The sequence below is a fragment of the Neoarius graeffei genome, chromosome 22, assembly GCF_027579695.1.
Source record: "Neoarius graeffei isolate fNeoGra1 chromosome 22, fNeoGra1.pri, whole genome shotgun sequence".
Lineage (NCBI taxonomy): Eukaryota > Metazoa > Chordata > Actinopteri > Siluriformes > Ariidae > Neoarius > Neoarius graeffei.
Genome location: NC_083590.1, coordinates 26,644,332 through 26,655,570, shown reverse-complemented (window position 1 = coordinate 26,655,570; position 11,239 = coordinate 26,644,332). Strand labels below are relative to the sequence as shown.

Genomic DNA, 11,239 nt, shown 5'->3' with positions numbered 1-11,239 from the left:
CGTAGGTGTGAATGTGAGTGTGAATGGTTGTCTGTGTCTATGTGTCAGCCCTGTGATGACCTGGCGACTTGTCCAGGGTGTACCCCGCCTTTCGCCCGTAGTCAGCTGGGATAGGCTCCAGCTTGCCTGCGACCCTGTAGAACAGGATAAAGCGGCTACAGATAATGAGATGAGATGAGATTTAAGTCTGAGATACAAAATAGATACAACTACAAACAAATCAAATCAAGTTTATTTGTACAGCGCTTTTAACAATAAACATTGTCGCAAAGCAGCTTTACAGAATTTGAACGACTTAAAACATGAGCTAATTTTATCCCTAATCTATCCCCAATGAGCAAGCTTGTGGCGACGGTGGCAAGGAAAAACTCCCTCAGACGACATGAGGAAGAAACCTCGAGAGGAACCAGACTCAAAAGGGAACCCATCCTCATTTGGGCAACAACAGACAGCCTGACTATAACATTAACAGTTTTAACAGGTATAACCCTCAACTGTCCTCATGGGGCCGTCCTTCACAGGAGTGGGGCGATAAAACTCCGACCAGACACAGGGCACCAGGATGGATCAAGCAGGTCCGAGGGGCAGAAGAGGCCAGCATCTCAATCCCAGGATCAACATGTAACTCAGAGGGACAGATTGGGGCGGGAGAGAAAGAAAACACGTTGTTAGGTATACCCTAAAAATGACAAGTATTAAATCTGTGTGGTAGGCTCGCAGAGACGAGAGTCTTTACATCAGGCATAACACACAATGGCATGTTAATATGATAAAAAATATATCATGACCTGCTCTGGCTGGATGCTTGATTGGGTGATGGGAGCACACTCCTCAGCAATGATGAGATGCAGATGGGACCCTTAGGGCTGGCCAAGACAATTCAGTTACATTTCACCGGGTCTGGGACATGCGACAGAATGTCTGACGGCCGATTCCCTGCAGGCTACGATAGCCAGTCGATGGTATGTGAATTGCAATACAGTGATAACCTAAAGCTGTATGTATAAGCTCTTACAATAAATATAACACAAGAACTAGTTATCACACGAACATTTTAATAGAAAAAAAACAAACTTTCTATATTAAATATATTGAAATTGTAACAAAAATAGATACAACTAAACGGTCAGATAAATAGATAAAGTTATAACAAGAACACAAGATTATTTTAATAGGAAAAAACAAACTATTAATGCAAAAAATATATTATTAGAAAAATAGATACAACTAGACAAACAGAAATAAATAAAATACACAAAAATAGAACAAACAAAATGACGATAGAATAAATTAAATGAACGTCCGTGCAAAGTAGTTTTCCCACAATATTATCATTAATATCACACAACAACATTATAAACTATATACAAAACAATTTGAACTATTAGGCAAACAGATAAAACTTGAATAAATAAAAGGCAAATGCTGTTTAGCCTACTTCTTGTCCTTGGGCAAAAGCTTTTTCATCTGAAACACAGTACAGAAAAAGAACGACAGAAAGAACGGCTCCCCCAGCTCGAGACTTGGTTCTCATCGTTCATGCCTAGGAGCCGTTCAAAAGAATCGGTTCGTTCGCGACCTGTTGAATTTTGCTGGGTTCCAGCTCATACAGGCCTCAAGGGTGATGAAGTTGGAGATAAAACTGCCAAGGAAGCTTTAGGTTATCACTGTATTGCAATTCACATACCATTAGGAAAAGGGGAAGCTAAATCTCTTATCAAATCAGTAACTATGAGTAGATGGCAAGATGAATGGGACACAAACCCAAAGGGCAGGCAATACTTTAATGTGCAACAACAGATTGGTGGGAAAAGAATCACTTCAGTGGGGCTGGGAAGGAAGGTGGAAGTTACATACACAAGGCTGAGACTAGGACACACTGGCCTCAATGCCACACTACATGTCTTGGGGAAAACTAATGGACTTTGTGCTGAATGTCAAGTTATGGAAGACGTAGAACACATTCTTTTCTGCTGTAAGAAATATAACGATCATAGGGAAAAATGGTTAGAACAAGCAGGTAAAGAAGGAGACATTCATAACATTCTGAAAGAGGAGGGAATGCAGGGAAAGAGTATTAAAGCCCTTATGACATATCTGACAGACACTAGACTAATGGGAAGAATTTAGTTCCTTACACTTTCCTAATTCCCTTATATATAATTTTTTTTCCCCTATCATGCCGAAGACTTGACCTGACCAACTCACACACTCCTATACAGTAGGTGGCGATATACAATTAAATATTGTGAAACACCATTAATCAGAAGAAGAAGAGGAGAGCTGCACAGACTGTAGAGCAGGGGTCACCAAACTACGGCCCGCGGGCCAGATCTGGCCCGCTACCCCCCTTTGACCGGCCCCCCAGCCCCTCTGCCCCCCATCACTTGAACCGGCCCTATGAGGCAATCCCCAAAAGTGGTCATGGCCTATTTTTTTAAATTGCTTTTTGGCAAATAATAACATGTCTGCATCTTGTATTTTGTTGATTTTATCAATTAAAATTGATATTTAGTTATAAAATGAACTATTCATATTTTCCGAATTTTCGTCATATGCTCGCGATCAAGCAGTGACAGGCAGCGCATGCGCAGAGAACTGTCAGTGTTCAGGACAGTAAAATGGCTAGCGGTAAGCGAAAAGCTGACAGAGAGTGCAGAGTTTTTTAAAGAACAGTGGACCACTGATTATTTTTTCGTTCGGTGTAAGGACCGTGCAGTTTGTCTTGTATGTAAAGAAAGCGTGCCGGTTTTCAAAGAATATAATCTGCGTCGTCACTACGAAACCCGCCAGAAAGAGTATGCTAGTTTGCGAGGGCAAACAAGAGAAGACAGGATTCGGAGGATGAAATGCGGACTGGCTGCACAACAGAATGTATTCCTTCGCCAAACCCAGATCAACCAGGCTGCTGTCCGAGCTAGCTATAAGGTAGCTCACCTACTAGCTACCCATGGAAAGCCGTTTACTGATGGGGACTTTGTTAAAGTATGCATGCTTGCTGTGGCCGAGGAGGTGTGTCCCGACAAGAAGGATGCGCTCAATGCGGTGAGTCTCTCCGCACCTACTATGACCAGGCGAACCGAAGATTTGGGGGACAGCGTGTATGACCAGCTGAATGAGAGAGCGTCAGAATTCGAGTTTTTTGCTTTGGCCATGGATGAGAGCAATGACGTGCAGGACACAGCACAACTGCTGTGATCTATTGACCTATTGCTCATATTATTATAATTTCACTGTTTTTTAAAATGTATTTATTTTATAGGCCTATTTATTTGACCTTTATTAAGTGCTGCATACAATTATTATTTATATTATTAATAATATCAACAGGCGTACCTACAATTTATCATTTTCCACTCACCTTTGCCAGTGTCAATCACCTCAAATAGGCAGATGTTTCTTACCTTGACAGCTTTGATATTATTTTTATTAGAAAATAAATAAATGGAATATCAGTGGTATTTCAAATTAAAACAACGTGTGAAGACTTGATTACTACTTTTGCAAACCACTAGTAAAGATAAACAAATATGTGCCAGGAATCAAGTGTTGATATAGTAGTGTGGCTATAGTAGTGGGGATGGCTGTGCCAGGCTAGTAATCTCTACTACACAATGAGGCCTGCTGGTGGTCATATTTGTCTGGGTCATACAATTCTATGTGATATAGCTGACCCGACCCCGGCCCCCATCACAGTCAGGAACGACAATGTGGCCCCCAGAGAAAAAAGTTTGGTGACCCCTGCTGTAGAGCATGTTCTTATTCACTGTCAAAAATACTATCAGGAGAGACAGGTTTTACAAAGTTTTTTTATCAGGTAACTCAACAAGGGAAGACTTAGTAATTGAAGTTAAACATCTCTTAGCTCACATAAGGAACATGGGACTTACTATTGAGTTTTGTTGGGTGCCAGCCCATATAGGAATTAAAGGCAATGAAATAGCAGACCACATAGCCAAAGAATCCACTGATAAAGAACAGATAGACATTTATATCCCACTGGGAAAAGGAGAAGCTAAAGCCTTAAAGGGATAGTTCGGGATTTTTGACATGAATCTGTATGGCATCCCCATCAATAGTGTCGTGCAAACACACTGACTCACCCCTGACAGCATCCTGTGAGTCCAGTTCTTGTCCAGTTTTGGTCCAGACGAAAGTAGTCCGGCAAGTTTGTTGGGGTCACGAAAGTAAAACGTTTTTCGTCTGAAAACAGTATGTGTTTAAAAGAGTGATATATTTGCATCACAAAACCGTTGCCAAATAAAAAGTCAGACCTCAAAATCGCTTGGCACTATTTTCTCTCCCTCGGTATCACTGCGCGCTGTCATGTTGACATCTGCGCAGGAATCAACACCTTTCCCATTGTTTGGCAGTGATTAGGAGTTCAGATCAGCGGCGCTAACAAGCTAATTTGAGAGCAAGAACAGCGACACATTTATCACCTTCTATAACCTATACAATAATATCTCATCTCATCTCATTATCTCTAGCCGCTTTATCCTTCTACAGGGTCGCAGGCAAGCTGGAGCCTATCCCAGCTGACTACGGGCGAAAGGCGGGGTACACCCTGGACAAGTCGCCAGGTCATCACAGGGCTGACACATAGACACAGACAACCATTCACACTCACATTCACACCTACGGTCAATTTAGAGTCACCAGTTAACCTAACCTGCATGTCTTTGGACTGTGGGGGAAACCGGAGCACCCGGAGGAAACCCACGCGGACACGGGGAGAACATGCAAACTCCGCACAGAAAGGCCCTCGCCGGCCACGGGGCTTGAACCCGGACCTTCTTGCTGTGAGGCAACAGCGCTAACCACTACACCACCGTGCCACCCTATACAATAATATATTTGTGAAAATGGTGCGCACTTGCGACTATCCAGGCTGTAGCAACAAAGATGTGGCTGAATCTCCGCACACATTTCACCGTCGTAGTCAGACATGTTGTCGCTAACTTTGCTAGCAGTAAACAATGTAGTGATGTGTCGGTCGCAAACAATCCGGTTCAAAGAGCCGGCTCTTTGAAGTGAACGACGGGAGCCGGCTCTTCGGTGGGAGCCGAATTAGTTTTTTGTCCTTAGGTGCCTCAGAGAGAGAGAGAGAGAGAGAGAGAGAGTTCAGCTCAGCTGAAGGATGATTGTCTATTTGACAACCATGATCATTGTTTTGTTGCCATGAATTCCTAAAGCTCATGATATAAATTGTCGCTCATAAATTGACAGGTTCGGTCGGCAACCGCCTTGGCATGGCCAGATTAATCTGCGCTATACAACGAGACAGCAGTCATTATAACAGGAGCATATTTGCTGTTCCAGCGGCTTCTCATTACTAGTGGAGCAGAGTGCGGCACTTTATTCTCTTTTTACATGCGCTCAAGGTGCCACATATTTTGTTGCACATTGTTCTGTGTTTGTTAAAATAATTTCCAACTTTGCTTCATAGTTTCTCAGGCCTGATTTATACTTCATAATTTATTTTGTGGCATTTTGTTCAAGGTCGAGTGTGAAATAAAGCCATAAAGGATAAACAGTTGATGTCTTCTGTGTATTTTATATTGGTAATATAACACAGTTTTGCATTATGTTTGTGAGAAAATAATTTATTAATTGGTAAGTAAGTTTTATTTCTATAGCTAGAACATTGTTACACTGCTATACTTTACAAAGCTTTACAATGGCTACAAAAACTAAAAAATAAAATGGAAAACATCCTATTGATAAAATATAAATAATAATGTAATTAATTAACTAGTTAATTGCAGCAATTAAATCAAAAATAAAATCTCAGGAGCCGTTTGGGAGCCGAAAGAGCCGGCTCCTTATAGTAAGAAGAGCCAAAAGAGCCGGCTCCCGAAAAAGAGCCGAAATTCCCATCACTAAAACAATGAATGAAACAGCCGTGGCTGTCACCTGGTGGCAGCGCGCAGTGATAAGAAGGGAGAGAAAATAGTGCCAAGCGATTTCGAGGTCTGACTTTTTATTTGGCAACGGTTTTGTGATGCAAATATATCACTCTTTTGAACACATACTGTTTTGAGACGAAAAACATTTTACTTTCGTGACCCCAACAAACTTGCCGGACTACTTTCGTCTGGACCAAAACTGGACAAGAACTGGACTCACAGGATGCTGTCAGGGGTAAGTCAGTGTGTTTGCACGACACTATTGATGGGGATGCCATACAGATTCATGTCAAAAATCCCGAACTATCCTTTTAATTAAAACAGAGATTATGAAAAGATGGCAAAAAGAATGGGAAACAGAACCCAAAGGTAGACAATACTTTAATATGCAGAGTCAGGTATATGGGGGAAAAGAATAACACCAATGGGATTTAACAGAAATGAGGAGGCAGTATATACAAGATTAAGACTGGGACACACAGGTCTTAATGCAACATTACAGATATTAGGTAAAAGTGATGGTCTTTGTCAAGGATGTAGAGTTAAGGAAGATGTGGAACATGTTTTATTCCATTGTAGTAAATACAGTTATCAAAGACAGAAATGGTTGGAGCTTGAAGCAGGTTCAGACATTCACAGCATACTAAAGGAAGAAGGAATACAGCGAAATAGAATTAAAGCACTAATCATTTATCTTAATGATACAGGCAGGGTGCGATTTGTCAAAAAAACAGAAGGGGGGATGTTTTTTTTTTTAAATCATGAAACGTCATAAAATTAAGGTAACAATAGGCTAACAGCTCAATAACATCTGATGATATCAAATGAATAACACTAAATGAAAACGAACACTAAACCAGAGATAGTAAATTCATCTTCCTATCTCTCTGACTAAATACACGAACACTAACACACAACAAAGTTCGCATTGCTTGTCGCGTTGCTGTGATGTTTCTCTCCCTCCGGATTAAATGGACAGTGACTCGAAAATCACTGAAATACATGAATACTAAATGAACAGTTTGCTCTGATGGCGCAGTTCACAGTGTGCGCAGCTTTCCGATTTAAACTGTTTTTTTCTCATCCTTATACTTCCTGTTTCATGGACTGTAACGGATTTGCTTATTTAGGAATTTTAATACAGAATTTACTTTGAAATTATAATCAGACAAGCCCTGTGATGACCTGGCGACTTGTCCAGGGTGTACCCCGCCTTTCGCCCGTAGTCAGCTGGGATAGGCTCCAGCTTGCCTGCGATCGACCCTGTAGAACAGGATAAAGCGGCTACAGATGAGAATGAGATTATAATCAGACACTCCAACGTCCCCCCTAAAAAAAAAAAATCGGCCGTGAAAAAGGCAGCATCCGCCAAAAGGCGCGCTGTTTGCATCCCTGCATAGAACGCAAAGATATTGTTATTATCTACAATGTATCTATTTGCTGGGGACGTTCGTGAACATCAAAGCTGCCACTTCGGGTCATTTTGAAAGTGAGTGCAATGTAGACCATAGAAAACTGTCTCACAACATGCCGGTCATGTCAACTTTTTTTTGGTTTGTTTGTTTTATTGACGGGGTTGTCCCCGAGGATTTTTTTTCAGCAGAGATAAAAATCAGAGGGGGGGATGATCCCCACCAGCAAATCGCACCCAGGATACAGGTCTAATGAAAAGAATATATATATATTTTTTTTTTTTGCGGGCAGCACGGTGGTGTAGTGGTTAGCGCTGTTGCCTCACAGCAAGAAGGTCCTGGGTTCGAACCCCGGGTCCGGCGAGGGCCTTTCTGTGCGGAGTTTGCATGTTCTCCCCGTGTCCGCGTGGGTTTCCTCCGGGTGCTCCGGTTTCCCCCACAGTCCAAAGACATGCAGGTTAGGTTAACTGGTGACTCTAAATTGACCGTAGGTGTGAATGTGAGTGTGAATGGTTGTCTGTGTCTATGTGTCAGCCCTGTGATGACCTGGCGACTTGTCCAGGGTGTACCCCGCCTTTCGCCCGTAGTCAGCTGGGATAGGCTCCAGCTTGCCTGCTACCCTGTAGAACAGGATAAAGCGGCTACAGATAATGAGATGAGATGAGATATTTTTTTGCCTAGTAATCTGACATAGAATCTGTCCAGTCCCTTCACACACTCCTGTACAGTAGGTGGCGGTATACACAGATTGTGATAATTTGCCATTAAAAAGAAGAAGAAGACAGGAGAGACAGAGTTTTATTGCTCAAGTCGAGGCCGGTGATACACCCTTTAATGTCAGAAATATCTTACAAAGAAGTAATGGGAAAATTTTATCTTATTTGTTTACTTTTTTTGAAAAACACAGGATTATTAAAATTTCTAGATAAGAAGCAACTCCTGTTCCACACTCCAGTCCAGCGGTGGCGGTAATACACCCAAACAGCTGTCAACCGCCATATAAATCAGAAGGAGAGAGAGCGAGAGAGAGGAGAGCAGCGCAGTACAGCACGCGGTGTTGAAGGTATGGGCAGCCCGACACTGATTCATTAGCGTTAAACAGGAAGCGCGCTTGTTTGTGTTTATAAACTGTAAGCTGAGTGTTAGCCGGGTTGTGTCAGACTGCCATGGCTTCACTCAGCTGTGGGGGAGAACAGGGCAGCTGGACTTGCTTGAAGATTCTTGAAAACGTTTCAGCTCCGGTACAGTTTAGTGCATCTGTCCTAGCCTGGCTAACGCGACTTCAAAGCTCTCCGAGCTATTGATCTGGCAAAGATATTCAGCCCAACCGTTTCCCAGAGCCCGTGGTTGACCCGCCTCCCTGAAATGCTTGTTTGCTACTGGTCGAAGCCAGAAAAGGCTGTGATGAAGCTTAAACCAATCACATCACTCTTTCCTCTGACGTATGCGATGCGACGGGGCTAACTGGTAGATTAAACTCTTACCGAAGCCGGTCGGGAGCGAGGCGAAAACATCCTTCCTTTCAATAAATACCTCCAGGGCTGCTCTTTGCTCCGTTTTCAATGAGAACTTCCCGTTGAATGCTTTCAATACAGCATCTATGCGTAATAGATGCGGAAGCGTGAATGAAGCGCTTCCGGCATAGATTCTGTAAACAATCTATGGCTTCCGGTCGCAGTTCTACTACGTCAGTGCCTTGAACACGCCTCTACCCAGGGCCGTTGGAGATGCTCAAAGTTGATTGGCTCCCGATTCTTCAGGAGCTTGGAAGAGCTGTAGATTAGTCCGGTTAACACCAGACCATATCACAAGTGAAATATGGTCTGGAATCCGCCTGTTGAATTTCTCGTAGGGGAGGTGTGGTTTACGATTGTCAGCGGCCGTTTATTGGACGTTGCGAATGTCTATCATTTGGCGTATACGTAGCCCATGGCCAATCATGGCAGTTGTACCCGGTGACGTAGTTAGAGCGACGAAGAAGACGAAGGCAAAACAAAAATAGGAAAACAATGGCACCGAACGATTACTGCTCTAAACTATTCAGAACAGTGTCTAAAGCTTGATCAAAAGTTTGGTTGGTATCGCTCGCCGCCATGTTAAATGTGATCCGTAAACAGTCCCAAAGAGTAGTACGCGTCACCGTCTTTCCACCCCTCCCCACTCTCTGATTGGCTCCCTAACTCAGGCGAGCCTTTAGACCATAGTTTCCATGCTGTCTTTTCAGATCGGAACGATTGTGCAAAGCAGCATGGGATTTCCCAGGCTAGCTGTAGATAGCTTGCCTGGCCAGACTAAAGGCCAATTTATGCTGACAACCCAGTCCTCGCAGACGGCGCCGCAGATAGTGTCTGCGTAGCCCTCCCCACCTTCGCAGACGCTCTGCGCGCACCTCCCAAAAATTGTGACCACCGCAGAAGCCTCGCAGACAAGAGGGCTCCGATTGGTCCACTCTACATCCGCTGTACACGCACTTCCGCTTCCCTACTTTCCCGGTTTGGTTTGTTTTCACGACCGCCATTTTTAAAAACACGAGCGAAGATGGAGCAGCACGAAGAGCGGTTGATCGAGGAAGTGAGGAAGTACGTACATCTATATGACTCCAGTTCTAGTCATTATAAGTAACCGGAGGATAAACACTCCACTAACCACACCCACCAACTACTCCTAGCGACTTCGCACCCCCTTGCGTTGTGGCGGTGAATAACATCGCGCACGCCTATTACTCCCCGCTCAACGATAAATTACAACTGTCTGCGAAAAGCTATCTGCGAAAGCCTTGTCGCAAGAGCATGCAGAGGCCTTAAGCTCGCAACAGGCCCTCGTGTTGCGTCACACTTAGGATGGGCGGGCCCAGGCTACATCTGTCCACACTAGCGAGAAATGTTTGCGGTTTTCTTTCACGGTAGTTGAAATGCACGTGCGCGAAATGTTTCTGTGGTTACCGAGTAACTTCCTTCCGAGAATATGGCGGATGAAACGGCGTGTGTGTGCTTTTTGTTGTCAGTGTACAGTCTGTATTTCTGCTGGTCATTTATTCCGTCGAATCGTATAAAACACACGAGGCAGTTGAGCATCGCTCGTCTCCCCAAAGCTCCAACAAACACATAACTTCGTCTTTGCTCCATGTAGCTCCACGGTCGTTTTGAGCCATTTTGACGTTTTATTTACAGCTGGAAAGCACGGGCGTATTGTATTGTATGAATAACCCGGAAGACGTAGGAATGGTTCATTGCACATGCGCATTGTATTTGTATCGATACAGAACCGCTTCATCTGTCCACACTACAGCGAAGCGCTACAGTACCGATACAAAACCCATACATTTGTGGATTTCGTACCGATACAGTTATAGAGGGATTTCACTGACGTCACCCGAAACCGGAAGTAAACAGACCCTGCGCCATATTGGAAGACCAACAAACTCGTGATTAGGGGAAAATAACGGCAGCGGTATGTGAACCCACGAGAATAAAGTGGAGTGGCAAACAACTTAAACAAATCTGAGCTGTTTTATTTATGATTTATTGGCCCAACAGTAGACTTGAAAGAAACCTGTGTGAGACTTGGCAAAAAAAACTGTGGATATAATGGATAAGTCTGTGCATGATCTGCGGACACTTTGAGGTAAGCAAACGCAAGAAATTCAGATTTAAAACATGCTAAATTGGCCCCAAGTTGATAACTGTATGAGGAGCAAGCCTCCCAGACTTCTACAATTTAATAATAATAATTTAGGATGGTTTGGGGCTTGCTCTCTCTCCTATTATATAAATAAAGCATAGTTGATGTGTAGGCATATATCATAAATACATATGTATAATTTGGATAAATTAACCTAAATTATGGATACCTTAATAGTAACAAAAAGTATTCATTTTTCAACTGAAAAGATATATTATTAAAAGATAAATATCAACA

General features: G+C 43.1%; 1 protein-coding gene across 1 annotated transcript in view; it reads left to right on the top strand.

Annotated features, from left to right (window-relative positions):
* The first annotated feature begins 8,130 nt into the window (after positions 1-8,130).
* srfbp1 (serum response factor binding protein 1) overlaps positions 8,131-11,239 on the top strand; it is a 28,725-nt gene continuing 25,616 nt past the window's right edge. The window contains exon 1 of the mRNA XM_060904691.1: positions 8,131-8,384. The gene's annotated coding sequence lies outside the window, so the exon portion shown is untranslated. The remainder of the gene's footprint in view (positions 8,385-11,239) is intronic.